This window comes from Leopardus geoffroyi, chromosome C1 (assembly GCF_018350155.1).
Source record: "Leopardus geoffroyi isolate Oge1 chromosome C1, O.geoffroyi_Oge1_pat1.0, whole genome shotgun sequence".
NCBI classification, from domain to species: domain Eukaryota; kingdom Metazoa; phylum Chordata; class Mammalia; order Carnivora; family Felidae; genus Leopardus; species Leopardus geoffroyi.
In genome coordinates, this window is record NC_059328.1 from 206,989,242 (window position 1) to 207,011,014 (window position 21,773).

General features: G+C 40.5%; 1 long non-coding RNA gene across 1 annotated transcript; it reads right to left on the reverse strand.

Moving 5' to 3' along the window:
* Positions 1–4,233: 4,233 nt before the first annotated feature.
* Positions 4,234–15,424, reverse strand: LOC123596960. The gene is made up of 3 exons (XR_006711894.1): positions 15,326–15,424; positions 15,077–15,227; positions 4,234–4,327 (listed from the first exon to the last, which is right to left on the reverse strand). It is a non-coding gene; the product is annotated as an uncharacterized LOC123596960 (long non-coding RNA).
* Positions 15,425–21,773: the final 6,349 nt, after the last annotated feature.

Genomic DNA, 21,773 nt, shown 5'->3' on the forward strand with positions numbered 1-21,773 from the left:
AGCCTGGAGCCTGTTTCGGATTCTGTGTCTTTCTCTCTCTCTGCCCCTCCCCCACTCATGCTCTGTCTCTCTCTCTCACAAAAATAAACATTAAAAAAAAACTAGCTTGGAATCCTCTTTGTCTTTCTTGATCTAGGAGGAGGCATACAACGTCCTGAAAAATCACACACAAACAATATGGTCATCTTCAACATAAACAGGAGGACAACTTTAGGCTTCCCAGCAGTAGATGTTATAGACCAGAGAAACAATGCTGCACCAAGATTCACAAAGTCAAGCTATTTTGACCCTCTCTTTGTCATTTAACGAATGGTCTTAGTTTGTGGCAATAACGATTTAGTATTTGGACTTTGACAGCTTAAAATTAGCCACACATCAGAAGGCTAAAGACATACCACCATATGTCAATTAAAAAGATCGAACGGAATTTTGGTCTTCAGATAAATCAAATGATACTACTAAAACAAAGACAAAAATCAGGGAAAAATCTACAAGTAGCGTGTGAATGGCAAATGTTTGTATTTTACTGTGGGAATCCATATTTTCACTAGGAAGTGGGATCTGATTTTATTTCAGGGATTAGGTTCTAAAATCAGAGTGTAAGACAAAATTATCCTCGACAGTTCTCTAATTGCTCTTAAAATGTAAACTTCTGTGATTTCTCAGAGTGTTTTGGTCATGGCCTCCACATCTCTGGGGAGTATAGTCTAAGGGTAACTTTGAATAGTTGCAACCCCCTTCTCTCTCTATCTCTTTCACACACACACACACACACACACACACACACACACACACACAGACACGCACGCACCCTTGAATTTCCAGAAATGTAGTGTGACTATTTTGGACTTTGCTATAAAACAGGTGAGTTATTTCTCTATGTTGTGACTGTTTTCTGCCCTAAAAGCAATCCATATTGCACTTCTATGTAGCCTTCTATGGTCCCCAAGTAAGAGCTACTCTTTACCAGCCATTGTCTTGATTATAGATGTGACAATGCATTACTGAGGAGGAAAATAAAATTGCTTCTTGAGGCATACCCTCAAAAGTCAACCAGAGATCATAGAGTTTAGGGTTTATAGTTTTAATGGTTGTTTCTTTTGCTTCTTAAACCATCTGTGTTGTAGGTCAATTAACATTTCCTGAATGCTCATTACGTGCCTCTGCTTTCGTTCAATTAGTAATCTCATTCCGTCCTTCAGTGGCTCTGTGACATTCATCTTGTATGTGAGAGATCAAGGCTCTATGAAGTGTCCAAAGTCGAATTACCAGACAGGAGCATAGCTAGGATTTGAACTCATATTGATCGAGTGCAAACGCAGGTATTTTTTTTCTTTCCATATTATAAAGTTTTCTTTCGTTTCCCACAATAGGAAAATCGTGCAATTATTTTTTCTCTGTTTTAAGAGCATTCCTCTGAGGTTTTACATTCTTCATGAGTTTGGACTCTCAGTTGGAAAAGAGGTGAAACTCTTTAAAATCCTACCTGCCCCTGCCCCGCCCCCCCCACCCCTCAATTATCTTGAATGTCTTCTCAATACCCTTCAACAGAGGAAGGGCATTACAGGTACTGTTGTGATACAAATTGGAAATGAAATGAAGCCCTGAACTGAGACTGTGGTTCCCTGGAATGGTCTTCCTGTGGTGGGAATAAAGACCATGTTCAACAGGAGCAACTGGGGCTCTGAGGGGTCGAGGACGAGTTGGGTCATGAAAGGAAGAGAGGGCAGGCTCTGAGATGCTTGCTTGAGACCGGGAGTGGCTTGAACAGAGTCACAGGGACTCTTTGTGTGAGAAATAGTCTCTTAGGACTTAGTGTAGATGTGGAAAGGTGGCTGGAAAAAAGTGAAAAGATCATTTGAATTCATTCATTCGTTCATTCACTCAATAAACACTCATTTTTCAGTCTTGTGTACCAGATCTTGTGTCCAAGATCTTATTCTAGTACTCTGAGTGGCTCAGAGAAACACAAGACTCTTTTTCTTTTATGGTTGGAAATATTAAGAATTTAATGAGTAGATGCTACCTTGAAAATGCTTGGATACATGTATTTTTTTAATTAAAAAAAAAAAGAATCTTCATTAATTTTGTTTGCCAAAGGGCTTACTATTGAACACGTTCAATTGAATTTAAGCTTTTCATGGAAAGGGTCAACCAATTCCTTTGTTTTTCTTTTTCATTTTTTATGGAAATTTCCAGTCCAGTCCTCCTGACCGGATTTCATTTTGTCAGGTTCCTACTTTGCCTTATCTACCGAGAATCTTCTCCAGCTCCATGGTGACAGACAACAGAGAGGGAAAATATTTTGGGCCAAAGTTTGAGAACACTTGCCTCATATAAATTCACCCTAAGCTCAGTTCTTCAGGATTTCAAAGTGCATGTTTTCACTGAAAGAAATGTAACCCTCATGCTTTTAGTTCCTTACACTGTTAATCAAAATGTCATTATTGAAGAGTAATTTGACGTCTAAAGAATATTTTCAGTTTTTTAAGTAAGTCTAATTTTTAAAAATGGAAAGTTATGATAGGCTGTGGGCATGAAATCTGAAAACAAAGATTACTAGGGAAAGTTTGACAACTGCCATTTAAAAAAATTTACTTATTTTCTTTTTCTTTTTAAATTTTTTGGCTTATTAGTTCATTTTATTTATTTTCTCAGTCTTATTGAAATATAGTTGGGGCACCTGGGTGGCTCAGTCAGTTAAGCGTCTGACTTCGGCCAGGTCATGATCTCACAGTCCATGAGTTCGAGCCCCACGTTGAGCTCTGTGCTGACAGCTCAGAGCCTGGAGCCTGCTTCCGATTCTGTGTCTCCCCCTCTCTCTCTGCCCGTCCCCTGCTCATGCTCTGTCTCCCTCTCTCTCTCAAAAAATAAATAAGCATTAAAATTTTTTTTAAAAAGAAGCAATATAGTTGACACAGAGGATTGTATAAATTTAAGATGTACTGTGATTTATATATGTTATTGTATATGTTTAAGGTGTATAATGATTTGGTGTATATTTCAAAATGATGACTGCAATAAGTTTAGTTAACATACATCTTTTTTGTTTTCATTTATCCACAGGTAGAGGAGATGCAAGGATCAGTCTAAAAATGTAACCTCAAGTTCTATGTAGTTTCAGTGATAAACATGAAATACAATTAGGTTAAACATATACTTCTCAGAGTAGCACCTTGTATATGGTAAATACTCAAACGTTAGTTGCTATTACTATTATGTGTAAGTTGATATCAACACAGCAAATGTTTATTATTGTGTTTTAATTTCTCTAAATTACAATATTCATATTATATACCAGGAACTGTGTTGGCTCATTACAGTTTGCTTTACTGGTGTTCTTTTTGTCTGAAGAACGCGAAACCTCAGATCTTAGTGCTTAGGATGAATTGTACGTCTAGAATTTCTGTTGAATTTTGCTACTACCATTTCAACATAGGTGTGGAGAAAGAATGTATTTGGAGTACACATTGATTCAGATTCTCACCCCAAGCTCATCCAACAGTCCTTCTTTGAGAACATTCTTTGGGCTAGAATTTTAGGGTACAGAGCTGTTGGCCCTAGTCTTCGGTAGTTTTACAGTGTAAGTGGAGGAAACAGATGCACAAGCAGATAAATTGGATATGAGGGGGTGAGTGCTGGTAGTTAGCTGCGGGAGCCAGAGCAGATAGCAGCCTGGGGGAAGTGAAGAAAAGTTCCCCAGAGGAGAGGGCATTTGGTCAAGGTTTGAAACGATGGATATGAGCTGCCTCAATTTCTTTATCTGTAAACAGAGGCAGTTGGACAGGATTCCTTTTTACTCCAAACTTCCATGATTTTAATGCTGTGGATCCCACTTTATCTATAATGAGGGACATTAGCATTGGGTCTTTGCATTTTGATTTTTGCAGGAGATCTTATCTGCACAATTCTTATGGCCTCTCAATCTATAGCAGGAGCATCAGTTGACTGTTCAGCTGTTCTGCTATCCTGCCAGATGGCTGAGCTTTTAGATTTCAGGACAAAGAATTCACACAACTGGCTGAATGTTTCGCTTTTCATCAGAATATTTTGGCATCAGGTGGACAATAACCATGGACAAACTTCAGGAATCTCAGTGATTTGGATTCAGTACAGAGAAAATAATAGCTTAGATTCTGATTTGAAGTGAAGCTCAATTATCCTCAGCCAAAAAATAGCCTTTCTTCTTCCAAATGGTCTAAGATGCTCATTAGCTCTGGCTTTGGTCCTGGGGTATTTTTGTAATGAAGTCGGCTGAAAGTTTGCAGGACAGATGGAGTTACCATCTTTCATGGGGTTGTAGAAGAGAGCAGAGCTGAGTTAGTGACTGGAAGAAGTAAAATATTCAATAAGAGGAAAGGACCGAAATGTCACCTGGGTGATTATGTAATCGTGCCCAGATCTTTCTCAGCAATTCTTTGGTAATTATAGTGGTATTTTTAAACAAGCCAACGTTATTGAGGTAAAAATGCACACATTGTATAAGCGTACAGTTCCTTGAGTTTGGAACTGGTGGATTTCTGCCACAAAGAAACCATCGCGCAACTGAGATATAGAATACCATTGTCAGCCCAAAACACAGTCTTTCCTCCGCAGTCCTTCTCCAGCCCATAGCCCAACTTTACATAACCACTAATCTGCTTTCAATCACTGTAGATTAGATTTGTCTTTTCCGGAACTTCATATAAGTGGAATCACAGTATACTCTTTTGTGTCTGCTTTCTATCACCCAGTATGTTTTTAAGACGCATCCCTGTTGTTGAGTGTCTCAGTAATTTTTCCTTTTCATATTCATATTTCACTGTTTGGAATACCACGATTTTTCTTTCTTTTTTTTTTTTTAATGTCTATTTTTGAGAGATACAGACAAAGTGTGAGTGGGGGAAGGGCAGAGAGAGAAAGGGAGACGTAGAATCTCAAACAGGCTCCAGGCTCCTAGCTGTCAGCACAGAGCCTGATGTGGGGCTCGAACTCGGGAATGGCGAGATCGTGACCTAGGCTGAAGTCAGACACTGAACCAACTGAGCCCCCCCCCCCCCCCAGGCACCCTTGAAATACCACAATTTCTTTACCTGCTAACTTGTTTGTGAACAATTGGGCTGTTTCCAGTTACAGGCTCTATGACTAAAGATGCTATGAACATTCATGGAGAATTCTTTGTGTGGATATATATTTTCATTTCTCTTGGATAAGTACTTAGGAGAGAAATTACTGTATCTTGTGTGGTAATGATATGTTTTAACTTCATAGGAAAAGGCCAAACTGTTCTCCAAAGTGGTCCTACTGTTTTTGCCTTCCCGTCATCAACATTCAAGGGTTCCAGTTGCTCCATATCTTGGTTAACCTAGTTCTTAGAATTTTAGCTTTTCAAACACGTATGTAGTGGTTATACATTGTTGTTTTAATATGCGTTTTCCTGATGACTAATGACTTCTAGTAACTTTTCATGTGCTTAGTGGCCATTCATATAACCTTATGTGTTGAGTATTTCTTTCTATTTTTTTTTGTTTTGCAATGGTTTTGAAGCTTCTATGTCATTCCATGAAGAGGCCTTGGGGCCATGGTAGGTGGATTGGGTTTTGTTTAAAATTATTTATTTTGAAGACACGTTTTCATGACTAAAAGCAAATCGGAAAACATGGGTTTAAAGCAAAATCGGGAAGGAGGTGAATGTGGCTTTCGGCGTTACCATTCCTTTTCTTCCTCAGGACCCACACAGTAAGTAACAATGTATGTGGGGAGTACAAGTCTTACAGACAGGTTTATAGCAGAGAGAAACATGCCAGGCTCTGGAGTCAAAGAGATATGTGTTTACATCCAGATTTTGCCATTTGTTGGCTCTATAAACTTGGAGAAATTGATTATCTCCTTTGAGTCTATCGTTTTATTAGTTGTAAAATAATATAGCTACTATAATAACATTGCAATGGGATTAATAATATCTAACCAGTAGGTTATTCTGAGGATAAAATGAGAAAATAAATGTAAAGTGTCTAGAGGTGTGCCTAGCACACCGTAGTTATGCATCAAATGTTAGTTTCCTTCTATTTCTCCCTACCCCTAAACTTGCTCTACTTCTCTCTATTTTATTTATTTTAATTTTTTTTAATGTTCATTTTTTGAGAGAGACAGAGACAGAGTGTGAGCAGGGGAGGGGCAGAGAAAGAGAGAGGAAGACACAGAATCTGAAGCAGGCTCCAGGCTCTGAGTTGTCAGCACAGAGCCCGTTGCGGGGCTCGAACCCGCAAACCGTGAGATCATGACCTGAGCCGAAGTCAGACGCTCAGCCGACTGAGCCACCCAGGCGCCCCTCCCTTTATTTAGAATCATACGATTCCTCACCATGCCACTCCATCTTTCCTACCCTTTACAGGCTCTAGACTTAGATTAATTCTTCCTCCGTTCTAACATTTACTGTTTTGTATTCTCCTCTCATAGACTCCTGCTGAATGTATGAACAGCTCATCTGATAAAACATAATTTCTGATGCTTCCAGTTCAGTTTTTTGTTTTTTGGTTTTTTTTTAGGATTGCTTTGGCTGTTTGGGGTCTTCTGTGGTTCCATACACGTGTTAGGATTGTTTCATTTAGCTCTCGTAGTATGTTCATAGGATAGTGTCAAATCTATAGATTGCTTTGGGTACTATAGACATTTTAACAATGTTTGTTCTTCCAATCCATGAGCATGGAATGTTTTTCCATCTTTTTGTGTCCTCTTCAATGTCTTTCAAAAGTCTTCTATTGTTTTCAGAGTACAGATCTTTTGTCTCTTTCGTTAGGTTTATTCCTAGGTATCTTACCATTTTTGGTGCAATTGTAAATGGGATAGATTCCTTGATTCCTTATAGGGGAAGGGGGGCAAAAAGAGAAGAGAGGGAAACAAACCACAAGAGACTCTTAATGATAGAGAACAAACTATGGGTTGATGGAGGGAGGTGGGTGGGAGGTGGGCTAGATGGGTGAAGGGTACTAAGGAGGGCACTTGTGATGAGCACTGGGTGCTGTATATAAGTGATGAATCACTGAATTCTACTTCTGAAACCACTATTGCACTATATATTAACTAACTAAAATATAAATAAAAGAATTTAAAAAACATAATTTCTGTTAAGGTGGTGATGGTTGATAATATTTCAAAGTTTTCATAAATATCTAATTCAAGAAGTAGGATCAAGGGAAGAACGAGAAAGGGAAGAATTTAAAGTCCATGGAAGGCTGATTAGGGTAGGTAGTGATTTTGGTATGGTTGCCTTTTCCCAGAACTCCATAAATCACAGTACATAAGTGGTTTTTTGCCAGGGAGTTGGTCTGCACTTGGACATTTTCAATTAGTTCCTTTTTGAGCTTCCTTCTCTCCATTTTTATAAGTTTTTTTTTTTTTTTAACCATCATTGTCTAGCAGGTCAGAGCCATATGAATGACTTTACAAGCCAAGTAATTGTTCTTTAATAAATGTGTTTCTCCAGTACTTGTTGATTGCTTGTGGATTAGTGGCACATTTCATAGAGATTTTAAGACTTCTGATAAAACTGAAATTACTTGTAGTTGAGGTAGTAAGACCCTGACTGAGTAGATAGACCTAGAACTGGTCCTCTGGATCCTACTTTGGAAACCAATACAATATCTAGGATAATAGATCTTCAAGGGCAGTTTGGATGATAATCAGCTCTACCTCAAAGATATTGTGAAATCATGGAATAATAGACTATTTTGACTGGAAGAGCTTCAGGGAACAGTTAGTCTAACCCCACACCCAGTTTTCAGATGAGAATATATATTATTGTGATTACAAAGCAATTTCTTGATAAATATTGGTCTGTTGACCTGGACAGTGCTGACCGTATTCTGAGATAGCTGATTCATTAACTTCTTGGCTGTCCCTTTTCATAATCAAAGTCACAATCCTTGATTCTGGTTACTGTTAGTCTGTGCCGGTTTGTTAACGCATCTTATTTTTTCTACTGCTTTGGGACCAGAGAGTTCTGTGGAATATTAACGTTATGCAAATAAAGCCAAGCTACCCACACTACACTTCAGGTCCTAAAGTGAGCTAGCTTCTTCTTTGCCAAATTATCTTTAGGAACAAGTAAACAAACAACTTAAAAAAAAATGTTTATAACTTCCAGGAGATAGTTGTCCATGAATGGGTTTTACACTTGAAACTTTATCCACTTTACAAACAAAAATATGTTTCCCTGGACAGCTGAAAAAGATAGCCTTCAAACAGGGTAGCTGGACTGACATACATCTAAGTTATCCCAACTGAATATTCCTGGAAAACTCAGTTCTATTCTGAGAATGAAAAGTTATAAGAGAAACTTTGTGGATACTTTGGCACTATTTGCTTTTATCTGTCACATTGAGCTACTCTTGGTGGAACACCCTTAAGAGGCTTTGAAATACTAAAATGTCCTTCTTGAAACAGTGTATGCCTCCACCCATTGAACAGAATTGGTCAATACCAAGTCTTCACTGGAAAAACAGAAGGCAACTCAGAAGAGCGTAGTGGGAACACTGTTGAGAAAGAATCGACATCCAAGTGCTGGGTGTGTGGAAAGGGAATAGAATTTTCAGTTTAAAATTTCAAATTCAGGGGTGCCCGAGCGACTCAGTCGGCTGAGCATCCAACTCTTGATTTTGGCTCAGGTCATGATCTTGCAGTTTGTGACTTCGAGCCCCGCGTTGGACTCTGCGCGGGCAGCGTGGAGCTTGCTTGGGATTCTCTCTCTGCTCCTCCCCTGCTCGTGCTGTCTCTCTCTCAAAATAAATAAATAAAATTAAAATGATAGAATTCAAAATTATTATTTTTTTAAATATTCAGAAACAGTAAAAGATGGAAGTCACCATCACTAATGAGCTTATGAAGTAGGATCAAGCATACTTGTAAGTTAGCACAAAGAGCGTGTTAGGAGAGAAAAGTGCAAAATATTTTTTAAACCTCCAAACTTGGAAAGACTGTAAATTGTAAGAAACATTTTTTTTTTTTTAAAGATTATAAAGTGAGTCTTTAGTATTGGATAGTGCTTATAAAAGTTTTGGAGGAGGCCTGGCTGAGAGGATAAGGATTTTCTTTTGGGATTTACAGCGAGATTGATTTTTTTATTTCGAAAGAAAAAAACCTAAAGGTCTTGTGGAAACTCACATTGCTGGGTCCCACTCTCAGAGTGTGTGATTCAGTAGTTCTGGAATGGGGTCTGAAAACGTGCATTTCTAAGTCCCAAGGTAATACTGAAACTGCCGTGTCCCAGGACCACTTTGAGAACCAGTGACTGGCCAATTCCATTATTTTACACAGGCAAAACTCAGGCTAAATTTATATTTTAGTGACATGGCCAGGGTTACATGGTTAAGTCTGGGCAGACCGAGACTAGACTTAAAAGTTGTGGACTCCAACTCCATAAGCATTTAGATGAGGTAGTTCTAGAAAACATACTATCTTTAAAACAGGAATCGTCTTGTTTCATCTTTAGGCCTCGGAATGTATGGCAACCAATGGCAGTAAGACATTTTAGGGCAGCAAATGTATATGGTAGAAAAGAAGAATGAATCTAGTGTGAAACAGAACCTAGTGAAGAGTTACGGGAGGGCCCTAGGCCCTGTAATTCTCTGTTTTTTTTTTTTTTTTTAATTTTTTTTTTCAACGTTTATTTATTTTTGGGACAGAGAGAGACAGAGCATGAACGGGGGAGGGGCAGAGAGAGAGGGAGACACAGAATCAGAAACAGGCTCCAGGCTCTGAGCCATCAGCCCAGAGCCCCACGCAGGGCTCGAACTCACGGACCGCGAGATCGTGACCTGGCTGAAGTCGGACGCTTAACTGACTGCGCCACCCAGGCGCCCCTGTAATTCTCTGTTTTAACAACAATTTACTTATTTTACTTACTGCAAGTCTCCCCTCAGCTAAAATGTAAGCTCCCAAATGGCAAAAACGTGTATTTCTTTTCACTGCTGCACCCCCAGCTCCTGTACTGTGCCTGGCACACAGGGAGACTTCAGTCAATGTTTGTTGAGTGATATGGATGTGATGGTACACTTACTGAGGGCTCAACACCGGAACAGGAACATTTCCCCTTGTTTTCTCCTGTGCATGGGTAGTGCTGGAGAGAAAGCAAACTTTGCCTTCTTCTTAATCATGGCCAAGAGAAAACCCTATAGCTGTTCCAGACAGGATATGCCTTTGGCAAAAGTTGCCAAGTTTCTCAGGGCTCCCAAATCAAAACTTAGTGGCATGTCTGTACCAACGGGGACCACCTTGTGAGCTCTCTCTCCAGGAAAGGATGGATTTCAAAGTCATCTTTAATAATAATGAACAGTCACTAGTCACTGAGCCCCCTTACAATTTGCCAGGTACTATTCTAAGGGCATTGTATGTATTAGCTCACTTAATCTTTAGAACTTCCCAAAGAGTGGGGCGCTATTGTTGGCCCCATTTGACAGATGAGGACACTAAAGCCCTATAGAGGTTAAGGAGTCACTCAAGGCACATGACTGATGAGTATTGGAGCTGGGGGAAGTCTGACTCCATACACCATACCCTTAACTGACCACTGGATCTTTTTATGGCTTTGTGAGCCAAGGAGAGCTACACACATTCTTCAGATGGGAGAAGAAGCCTTGAGGCACACAGAAACCATGCCTGGATTTCACCCTCCCTGGGCTGACTCAAATTGTCTCAAACCTACCTGACTTAGGGGAAAAGTTCTTGGGAATAGAAGTAATTGGAGGGCTATCGCAGGGCTGACAATGAAATGCCAGAAGCAAGTCCAAGGCAGAGAGAATATATACATAAAATCAGGGGCCTAGAAAACACGTAATGGCTTTGAGATGTTTTCTTTGAAGTCCAGTGGCTAGAGGTTCAGAGCAGAATTTTCTATAACATGTTATCCATCTATCCGGAGAGTAAAATATTTTAGGCAGGATTTCTCTCTGTATTTGAAAGGGAAAAAAATAGCCCAAAAGATAATAAAGACTTGAGTAAGAAAGTTTTTTCTTAAACTTCTTTCTGAATAGTTGACTATTCAATGTAGACATTGAAATTAACACTTGAGTTCTGAGATCATTTTTCTCTTGACATTATCTGCATTGTTACATTGAATAAACCCAGAGTAGGGTATCCTTCCTCTTGGTGCTTTGAATGCTGGATACCACTTACTTATGAATTCTTCAGTCCTGCTTATAGGAACATGTTAGGACACCATGATTATCTGAACGGATTGCTCTTTGGAGATCCCACTAGCATTGAACATAAGAAATGGAAGGGGCAGGGCTGAGTACCCAAGTGCTCTTATTCCAGCCAGGAGCTCTTTTTTTGGGTTCCCATCACTCCTCATGTGCTCCCCTTATTTCTGTGTCTTATGCACCTCTAAACTGCCCAGATTTATTGGTGCCATGCAACTGTTCATTGAACATGGGTGATGGAGTTCCTTTTCATACAGGGGGAGATGCTCTGGTTTTCAAGGGACTTGTTAGTTAATTGCTATTAGATTTGCTTATAAATTGGTACCTTTGTCAGATTTTAGTGAATTATGCTGCATAATAAACATGTGCATGATAAATACGCTCTGAATCTCAGTGGCTTCCTGTATACATTTATTTTTTTCCTCGTGTAACATAAGGGTCACAGGTCTCTAGCAGGTCTGCCCTACATGGCCTCTCCCTTCCATGCTGAACGATCAGTTTCCTTCTGAGATATGCTTTTTGTTATGGATTGATTTGTAGCCCCACAAAATCCATATCGTAAGCCTTGACTCTTAGCATGTGACTTTATTTGGAGACATGTTCTCTAGAGAGGTAATCAAGTTAAGATGAGCTCATTAGAGTGGCCTTAATGCAGTATGACTTATGTCCTGACTAAAAGGAAATTTGGAGACAGGTACCCAAGGAAGAATGCCATGTGAAGAGACACAGTGAGAAGATGGCCATCTATAAGTCAAAGAGAAGGACCCAGAACAGATCCTTCCTTCATCCTCCTTAGAAGGAACCAAGCTTACTCACACCTTGATCTTGGACTCCTGCCTTCAGAACCATGAGACAATGAATTTCTGTTTAAGACATGCAGTTTGTGGTACTTTTTACAGAAGTCTTAGAAAACTAAGACAATCATCTTGTAAGGGCAATGCAGGAGCAAAATGCCCAGCCAAGCCAGTCATGTTTAAAGTGTCTTCTAATTGGATAGGGCATATCCATTCACAGTCTATTGGTCAGTGCAAGTCACATGATCAAGGTTTGGAGGTATGCTCTTTCCTGTGGGGTGGGATACAAGGGGAGTGAATATTTGCAAAATATATTTCAATCCACTCCAATTAGACATACCAGACTTGCTAATGTCAGAAGACTAGAGGACAGTCTAGCCCTCTTGGATTCCCCTTGTCTCCAGAAGTTGACTATTCAAACCTATGTGTTAGCTTGAAGAGAATACTCCCCTCTCCCTTGCCTTACCTGCCAACTTGACTGTGGTCATTCCATTTATATTGATATGATTCATGGGTTTGCGAGTTTACAACAAAATATCTGGATAGAACAGTCCAGCTAATTACCCATTTCATGCACGTGTCCTTACTCTCCCACTGCTGCAGGAAGATCTCCAAGCTTGACTCTGATTTCTCAAGAAGGAAAGAGCTTACTCCCTCTGAGGTGGCCCATTCAACCACTGGCCAGACCAATAGAAAGTTCCTCCAAATACAGAACTGAGCAATTTCACGTTTGGGGTCTGTCAGGCTTTTACACGGTCCTCAAATCATGTAGAGTTGACAAAAGGCCTCTCGAACTTTGAATCAGGCACACATATAAATAAAATCCTTGTTTAGAAAAACACTCTGCTTCTTGTCATTTTTTGCTTTTATCTTCAGGCAGGACAATGTTATTAGGGGTCCCTCAGAACCACCTTGCCTAGATTCAGTGGGAATGAAGTGCATTATACGTGCACATTCCAGGTTTCACTAAGGAAAAATTTCAGTTTGAAGACATGATACCTGCAGCGAGTACGTTAATTTCATAAAGGTCCTTGACCTTAGTGTTATAGTTTCTTAGTGTATTACATTTAAAAAAATGAGGCCCCATTTTCTTCTTTTAATGACTTTTGTCTTTGACTTTTTTTGATATTCATATTGCCATATTTGCTTCTTTTTTGATATAATTCTTTTTCTTGATTCTTCAATATTTGACCTTGTTTTATTGTGCTTAGGTGTATTTTTTTTAAATGGAAAATAAATATTTGTAAGAGCAATTTTTTTTTGTCTTTTAACATGGAAAATTTTACCTGTTCCCTCTGATTAGTGACGAATATTTGCTGTGCTTTAAATTTTTGTTTATTATTATCTGCCTACACATCTGACCTCCTGTTTCATTGCATGGTCAAGGAGATGGGATGATGGATAATAAGTACATATTTTTATATGTAGTTATTTAATTAATTATCCCAATAATGTCTTGGCTCCCTCCAATTCTTTATAGCTATTGACTGAATTTAGAGCACTCATCGAACCAATCCAGGGCAGTGCTCTCTTACACATGGATTTGATTTTCTCTGGTCTTTTTTACTCTTGGTCCATTACCACCTGTCTACCTTTAATAAATTCCTCACCATTTTTGATTTCCTAATGATATTTTTTTTTGTGTTCCACTGCTATTGAGATTTTATTTTTGTTAAAAAAAATTCTACATGTTATGGGAACCGAGTAAGAGGAAAAGAAGGTACATGTATACAGTCAGCTATGTTGCTCTAATTCTCCAAGATCTTATTTCTAAATGCTTTTGCTTTCGAGAGGGGAATGGTGGGGTGTGCGTATGTGAGGAGCGTGGGTGCGTGTGTGCGTGCATGCGTGTATGTGTGTGTGTGTGTGTGCGTGTGTGTCTAATGTTTCCTCTGTTGCAAAAATTCTGGGTTCTGTTTCTCTTTTATCTTTTTTGTTCTTGAGGGGATGGGTGTCTTTTATTCTTTTCTCTTTATCTTCACTGGTTTTATTTAAAGTCAAATCAGTTGGCTTCCCAATAACCATTATAATAGATATTGTGCTCTCCTGCCCAGTCTGTTTAGGGGTGGGAGCTGGGGACCTACCTGTAGCATGATTAATTTTCATCACTGTGCTTTCAAAAATAAAATGCAGCTGATTATCATGAATTGTGTTGCCATTATAGTGAGGTATGGATAGCCAATCATCCACTGTGCCATTAACAGATGCCGTTTTAGGGGAGTTAAAAAATCCTCAAAATTTCCGTCCACTGTCACACATAAAGTCCCCACTCTGGACATTCTGAGCCGGCACTTATTAGAAGTGTTCTTAGGTTGCTGAGCAGTTCTGAGGATTGTTGTCATTTGAGTCATTTATGCCTGGAGTTGAAAGGGGCAGCTGTCTAAAACAAGCTCTCAAACTCGTCCATCTTATCAGAATCATCTAGGGAGGTTAAAAACATGCCTGGGTCTATTCCCAGAGATTTTGGTATAAGCAGTTTTGTGTGTAGCCTGGACACTGAGAGCTCTAAAAATTCCCAGGGTGTTGCTGCAAATTTGGAGGAGCACTGCTCTAAAACACCAGTAAGCAGAAGGTAAAACACCAGTATCATGCCTCAAAATAGATGGCAAATCTCACAACTGGGCAAAATCTCATCTAAAAATCCTCAGCCCCGGGGGCGCCTGGGTGGCTCAGTCGGTTAAGTGTCCCACTTCGGCTCAGGTCACGATCTCACGGTTTGTGAGTTCAAGCCCCGCGTTGGGCTCTGTGCTGACAGCTCAGAGCCTGGAGCCTACTTCACATTCTGTGTCTCCCTCTCTCTCTGCCCCTTCCCTGCTCATGCTGTGTCTCTCTCTGTCTCAAAAATAAATGTAAACATTAAAAAAAAATAAAAAATAATAATTTTAAAAATCCTCAGCCCGACTTTCAGATTGTTACCAGTGGGAACACAAAGCTCTCCCAGTGGGAAGGGGAGGGGAAATGGACCCCACCTCTCGGAGGGTGAAGCAGCACGCTTGCAGAAAGGGAAAGGAATGATGGAACAATCTTTGGAGACCATCTGGCACTAGAATATTCTTAAATAATTTTAGGAATGTATATCTTATTTCTCAATTAGACGACACTTACCTCAAATCCTGGGATGATGTATTTTCTCTTTTACTCACTCACATAGTGCTCTGTACACAGCCTATACTCGACAAGTAGATATTGCTAAGCTGATATTAATGCAGTAAGTCCAAGGGTGAGCAAGTGTGGGAAGAGTAATTGACTTTTTCATCTGGGAGAGAATCCAAAAACAAGAAAAAGAGATGGAAATTTTCTTAGAGAACTATAAGTTTCCATGATGCATCTTGACTTCCAGGGAATGAAACCTACCTTTCAATTTTCCTTCCTTCCTGCCCTCCCTTATTTCTTCCTTTTTGTGCCTTGCTGGGTAACCTTAAATGACCTCCAGTTTCAGAGGAGAAGTGAGGGGAAGTGCTTGCCAGGCCTTGCCACCTCCCTGCGTTGCCATGACGACAGGAGGAGCTTGTTTCTGAGGCCCCAGCCTGCAGACACTTCTTCTAAAAACCCAAGGCCTCCTTTGTTTTTCATCAATTCTGGATGCCAGTACTTGATTGCCACACAGCCTTTTCTTTGAATTATATTTTAAAGATTAATGGTGTGTGGAAGCACATTCAAGGTTTAGATTTCCATCAAGAGACTCGTAAAATATGCATGTAAAATAGAACTGTGGCAACAGCATGGTTCTTGAGGATTTTAAAGTATGAATCTAAAGTTGCTTATAATCTGGATCTTTCTCTATTTCCCACTGAAATGGTCCAGCTTTTGAATCAGGTCTGTAGAGAGACTTTGGTCTCGGGACTACGCATGCCCTTTAGTCACGTATATATTTTTTTTCTAGGCAGCCCTTTACCTTGTTTCTGGTGGTCAGTCATGGGTCATGCATGGTAAAAAAGTAAAGAGGCATCATGGGAGGTGATTGTCACAGCCCTGCCTTGTGGAGGAGAGCTGTTGGAATGTTGGGTTCCAATGGTTTTTGGGTTCCAATGGTTGGGTTCCAATCAGAAGGTTGTCTTGGTTTTCCCAAGAGATGTTTTGCTTTATCTTTAACTCAGAACAGATTTGGAATTTCTGATAAATTAGAATAGAACCGCTAATATATATTATATACGTATATATAATGAAACCTCTTGTCTGGGTTAAGAGTTGGGAGGCCTGCATTCTAGTCCTGGTTCCGCTACCGTCTTACTGTGGGCCCACAGTTAAGTCTTGAACACTCATGGCCTCAATTTCTTCATCAGATGGCCTCCAAGGTCCTCCCCAGTTCTGATGCACCATGATGTTTTCACAGCTTTTGTCTGTGCTCAACTCACCTCTGCCACCACCTTCCTTTCAACCGCCTTTTTGTTCTTTTCCTTTGAAATCAACTCTCATATTGGGTTTCAGTTAAGTTGGAAATGAATAGATAGATCCTTTTTCTTTTTCTTTTCTGTCATGATAATTAACAGCTCTTGGACACGCATCTAAGAGTAAGCCTGGTTTTTGAGTAGAAGAATAGCAACACATTGTGCCGAGGATAAGCCACCACGGTTTCTTCTCACTGATCTTTAAGTGTCTCAGTTTGATCCTGCCTCAGGGTCTTGGTACATCCTGTTCTTTGAGCCTAAGTGCCCTTTCCCTGGATCTGGTCCTGCCTCACTCTTTCTCATTATTCAGGTCTTAGCTGGAGTGTCCTTCCTTTAGAGAGGACTTCCCTCTCACCATCCGGGTGCTCACACACTAGCAGATCACCTTAGTCATCTCTCTCTGAAATTATCGCACTTCTGCATTTTTAGTCAACATCTGCCTCCTCCTGGTGGAACCTTTGCCCCATGAGAGCCAGGACTTTGTCTGCCTCATTCACCTCCGAATCCCTAGCACCTGCAACAGTGTCTGGCCTTTGGTCAGAACTCCGTGTGGGCCTTGACCCTGGGTCCCTAACCACTCCCCTACAGTGCTGTTAGGAATGAGAAATACAGGCAGCTTCTGGAAGGAGGGTGAACTAGGTAGCATTAGATAATGGGTATATAGTCATCAAGCCGTTTGTCTTAAATCCTGACCCTGAAGATCCTGGCTGCCAAACCAGACTTGTCAAATGACTAACAGCTTTCGAGCAGAGATTTAATTTCTCTGGACCTCGTATTATGCATATTTTAAATTGATGAGTTGAATTACTAAAATTAATACCTCACATGTGTGGAGCCCTTTTTGCCCCCCCCCCCTTTTTTTTTGGTCACAGGCGCTGGCCCAGCATTTTATAGGCATTATCTCATTCAGTCCGCATACTAGCACCATAAAGTAGGGACTATGATGATCTCCATTTATAGAGGGGACCCAGGGCTGGATCCTGCCTGTGTTGGACGGCTCAGACAGCCATAGCACAATACCATAGAAAGGGTGGCTGAAACAACAGGAATGTCTTACAGCTCTGGAGGTTGGAACCTCCATGATGTGGCAGCTCTCATTTCTCCTGAGGCCTGTCTGGTTGGTTTCCAGATGGCCACCTTCAGTGTCCACACATGGCCTTTCTCTGTGTAACCGCGTCCCTGGTGCCTCTTCTTCTTATAGGGACATCAGTCATATTGAAATAGGGCCTCATTATGACCTCATTTAACCAGAATGACCTCCTTAAAGACCCTATCTCCAAAAACAGATACAGGTACAGATACAGATGGGGGCTAGGGTTTCAAAATAAGAATGTTTGAGGGGGTACCATTCAGTGTATAACACTGCCCAAAGCCACTCAACTCATAAGTCATGGAGAGGTTATTTGAATCTAGATCCCCTCCCCATGCCCCTAACTATACTGCCATGAGGATTCGCCCTCCACCATCATCCATGAAGGGTCAAGCTTGGAAAAGCTGGAGACCTCACCTCCACGTCTGCAAAATGGATGCTGGGAAGGGAAGGGCAGGTGGCTGAAGACTGAGTGACCTCTCGGCACCACTTGTGGAAGTGCTGAGACTGGGTAATGAGATGCACACAGCCACGTCCTCTTACTCACAGGGTGTCTGACAGGAAAGTTGCCATTAATAGAAGTTACTGAGCACTGCAATTAGCCAGAAACCTCTCCCAACCTCTTCTAAAATCGTTGGAAGATGAATTCCACTCCAGTTCTCTCATGGATAAAGTGGCAGTTATCCAGGGACTTAAAAAGGCCAGGAAAGTTTGGAGAGGCATTGCTGATAAGTGCACAAGGAGCTGTCTTCTCAGAGCCTGTCTCCTAGGTTGACAGAAGGAGCAAGCTGGGCCGCCAGGGCCCAGGGAATGAGATCTTCCAGTAAGGCCGGGTGGATGGCTGTGAGCCGCTGGGCGTCGCGAGGGTGGCTGGGCTGTCATGTGCCACCTGTTCAGTCTCATCCTCTGAGCAGCTACTGTGAACCAGGCAGCCTGCGAGGAGGCAGCGGTTTGTGTCCAGTTTAGCAGAGGAGCTCATGATCTAAATCATTGCTCATGCTCAGAGAGGTGCCTGCTCCTACAGCACCATTGACTGAATACTCCACACACTCAGATAATAATTTTAACTATATCAAGCCCCTTTCCTTCTTCTGTTCCCAACCACCCCCTTCCCTGCCGCTCTTTCTCCCCCATCCCCTCCCTTTATCTTTACTGTATGGCAGGCCCTTGCTAGACATCGCCTGGTTCAAATCTCAGAAGATCCATATAATGATGCCATCACCATCAGTTTTTACACAGAACCAGCCTACTGAACAGTCTCAAGTGGTTCGGTGTAAGGATGATGGTCCATTTTTCTTCAGCCTGTGCTGTGTTGAACATGCCTTCTCTGTTGGGCAGAAGGCTCTTGAATGACATCATGAGCACTTCTGTAGCTTCCTATTCACCCATGTCAAGCTTCCCATAGCTTCCTATTCTGTGGCTTCCTATACTGTCCCATGTCAAGCTCTTACGTTGTATCCTCCCAGCCCATGAATACCCATAAACCCATGATTCTATAATGAGATGCTTTATATTTAATACTATCGTAGATGGGAGTTATTGCCACATCATGCAATATGATGTCAATGAGTTGACTCTTAGGATTACTTTGCAAACACAGTGTTGAGGGGTTCACACAGGCTGGTCAAATGAGGGATGTACCGTAAGGCAGGGGGTTGGGGCATTGGCTGTTAATTGCGAGATGTAACTGGTAGCTTCTTGCACTCTGTCTTGTACCATCGTGACTAAGCTCATAAAGGAGCTTTGCTCCTTTCTTTGCACTTGGAGATACTTAGAAACATTCAAATCCTTTTCTCTGTGAGATGGATGTTTTTGCAAGATGAGGGCTCAGTTTACTTGGCACCATTGCTTTCCTTGATAGCTTGAGCATGAAAACAAGTCATTTAGGCAGGGGAGAAGAAGGATCAGGTCTCAGAAATTCAAATTAGTGATAATCCTCAGTAGATTGCTTAAATAGGGCCTCAAACATTTTTTTTTTTTTTTTTTTGGACTTCTCTGTTTGTTTTGTGAGTCTGATGGCCTTCTGGCTTTAATCAAAGTCTTGTCCGTTATGATGAGAAAATAAATGTCAGAAAAATTTAAGTCTACTTAAATGCAAGATACTTAAGAGGATTATAACCCTTCTTTGGTTTCAGAAAAATTGGTTTTTCAAAAAAGTTTTTAGGCCAACTGCATTTTTAGGAAAATTAAAAACTAAATTGCATCAAAAATACTAAGCAAGATAGCAAGTATTGAAACATAAACTATTTAATTCTGAAGTCAATATTCTAAAATTTCACAAGATATCAATTTTGCGTACATTCATGTGTGTTTAAATATAGTTTGAAGATTGATATTCTGAAGCCTTAAAAGTCTACAATAGCCTTTAAAACATTTATTTAAATTACATTTAAACATTATTTGCTTTTCGGAATAAACATCATTTTTATGCCCAGAAAATACTTACTATGAAATTCTATCAAGAACCAGACTCGAGCTAATTATTGACATCAAAAGCCAACATAAATTACTAACTAAAATTCAAGAAGTGGGGTTCCTGGGTAGCTCAGTCGGATAAGTGTCAGGCTTCAGCTCAGGTCATGATCTCTTGACTCTTTGGTTAGAGTCCTGCATTGGACCCTTTACTGTCAATGCAGACAGATTCTCCGGGCACCCTGCTCCATCCCTTCCCCACTTGTGTTCTCTGTCTCTCTCAAAAATAAATAAAAACATTTAAAAAAATTGTCAAGAAGAAACAATTCAGAAAATAAGATAATTATATTCCAGTTAGGAACATGCAATGCCAGATAACAATTGCAAGAACAAGAATCAGTATGGCTTCTTTATTTGTAGAAAAGATTGGGAAAAACAAGATAAGTAAAACATTTTGCAGGCATTCCCAAAATGAAACTCATCGATAGTGATTAATGAGTGACTAAGTAATAACCAACTTAACTGAGAGGATTTGCCAGGATGGTCAGGGGGAGGTATTACTTGGTCCAGCCCCTATGCGCAATCAAATAGTAGTTACTGACTGCAGAAATTTATAGAAAGAACTTTACATAATCGTTTACAAATATCACTTCAAGTGTTGAAAGTATTTGCATGGTTTTAAACATGGTCTTCAATTTGTAAACAGTCTACAATTTTTTCCATATAAGGCCACCCAGCGTAAGTGTGAGTTGTGCTTTCCCTGTTGGGAAGGTCTGTGCGGTTGACGACCACTGCTATTTTCCAAGGAGGGGAACATCAACCCTCCTCTGGCTTGTTGGAGCTTTCAAGGCCTCTATGTCTTTGATGCTGAGCCTCTGGCCAATGTCATTTTGTGAACCAGACCATGAGAGCTTCTTGGAATGTGTGTGGGAGCTACGGAAATATGATAGGTCTTAATTCAGCAGCGTGATTGCCGTTACTTTGTGTGTGTTGGGAGAGTCTGTGTGAAAAATATATTCTCTTAGCAGTTGGCACTTAAATTCTTCTTAGGGAGTAAACTGTCTTTGTTTATAATAACACTTTACTAAGACATTTGGGAGAGCAGGTGAGAAAGAGCCTGAGGTCAATAACATAGAGCCAAAGCAATAAAACAGACAAAGTGCTCAGAACAAGAAAATAAAAATTGTTCTGCTTTCAGAGGAACAGAGTGAGACTGGGTTCCATAGGGATGAATTGGCCAGTGGAAATACCCAATACACAGGTGGCCTGGCGCTTAAATAGATTGAGAGTAGGGATACCTGATTTTTAAATGCGTTGCTTATATTTCTGTTTATATCCTTTGCATCCCTTTCAAATCTGTAGTAAAGTCAAAATCCCTCTCCCCTATTTCCTTGAGACATTGGAAAATGGAAGGAAGAATTGAGTTCCACATCTAGGTCCACAAGGGCAGACCCAAAATGGCAAGACAATGCATCAACTGAGCAGGCCAAAGTTAGGGTTAGAAGATCTGAGACCAAACGCTCCTCCAGGAGTCTGCAGAAATTATGGAAGATGGGTTTGGACTTGCACAAGGTTTAGATTTGAAATTTTGATGCAATCTTATATAGATTTCGGTACACGTGGAGATATCACCTTGCATCTCGGTTGCAAAGAACAAGGAAAGCAGTCCCTAAATGGATAATGAAACTGCAGTTATCCATTTACCAAAGAGATGCCCTTTTGACATTAACTTTGAACACTGCTCAGACTACCTTCCCTAATGTCTTTAAATCTTGCCAGTGGAGAAACAGACCTAGACAGATAAAATCCCTAGCCAGGTACCGTGAGTTAGAAATAAGAAAAATGTGTGCTTGAAAAAAATTTTGTGGTATGAAAACTGTAAAATATTGCCTTGAGAGGAGAATTGCCAGCA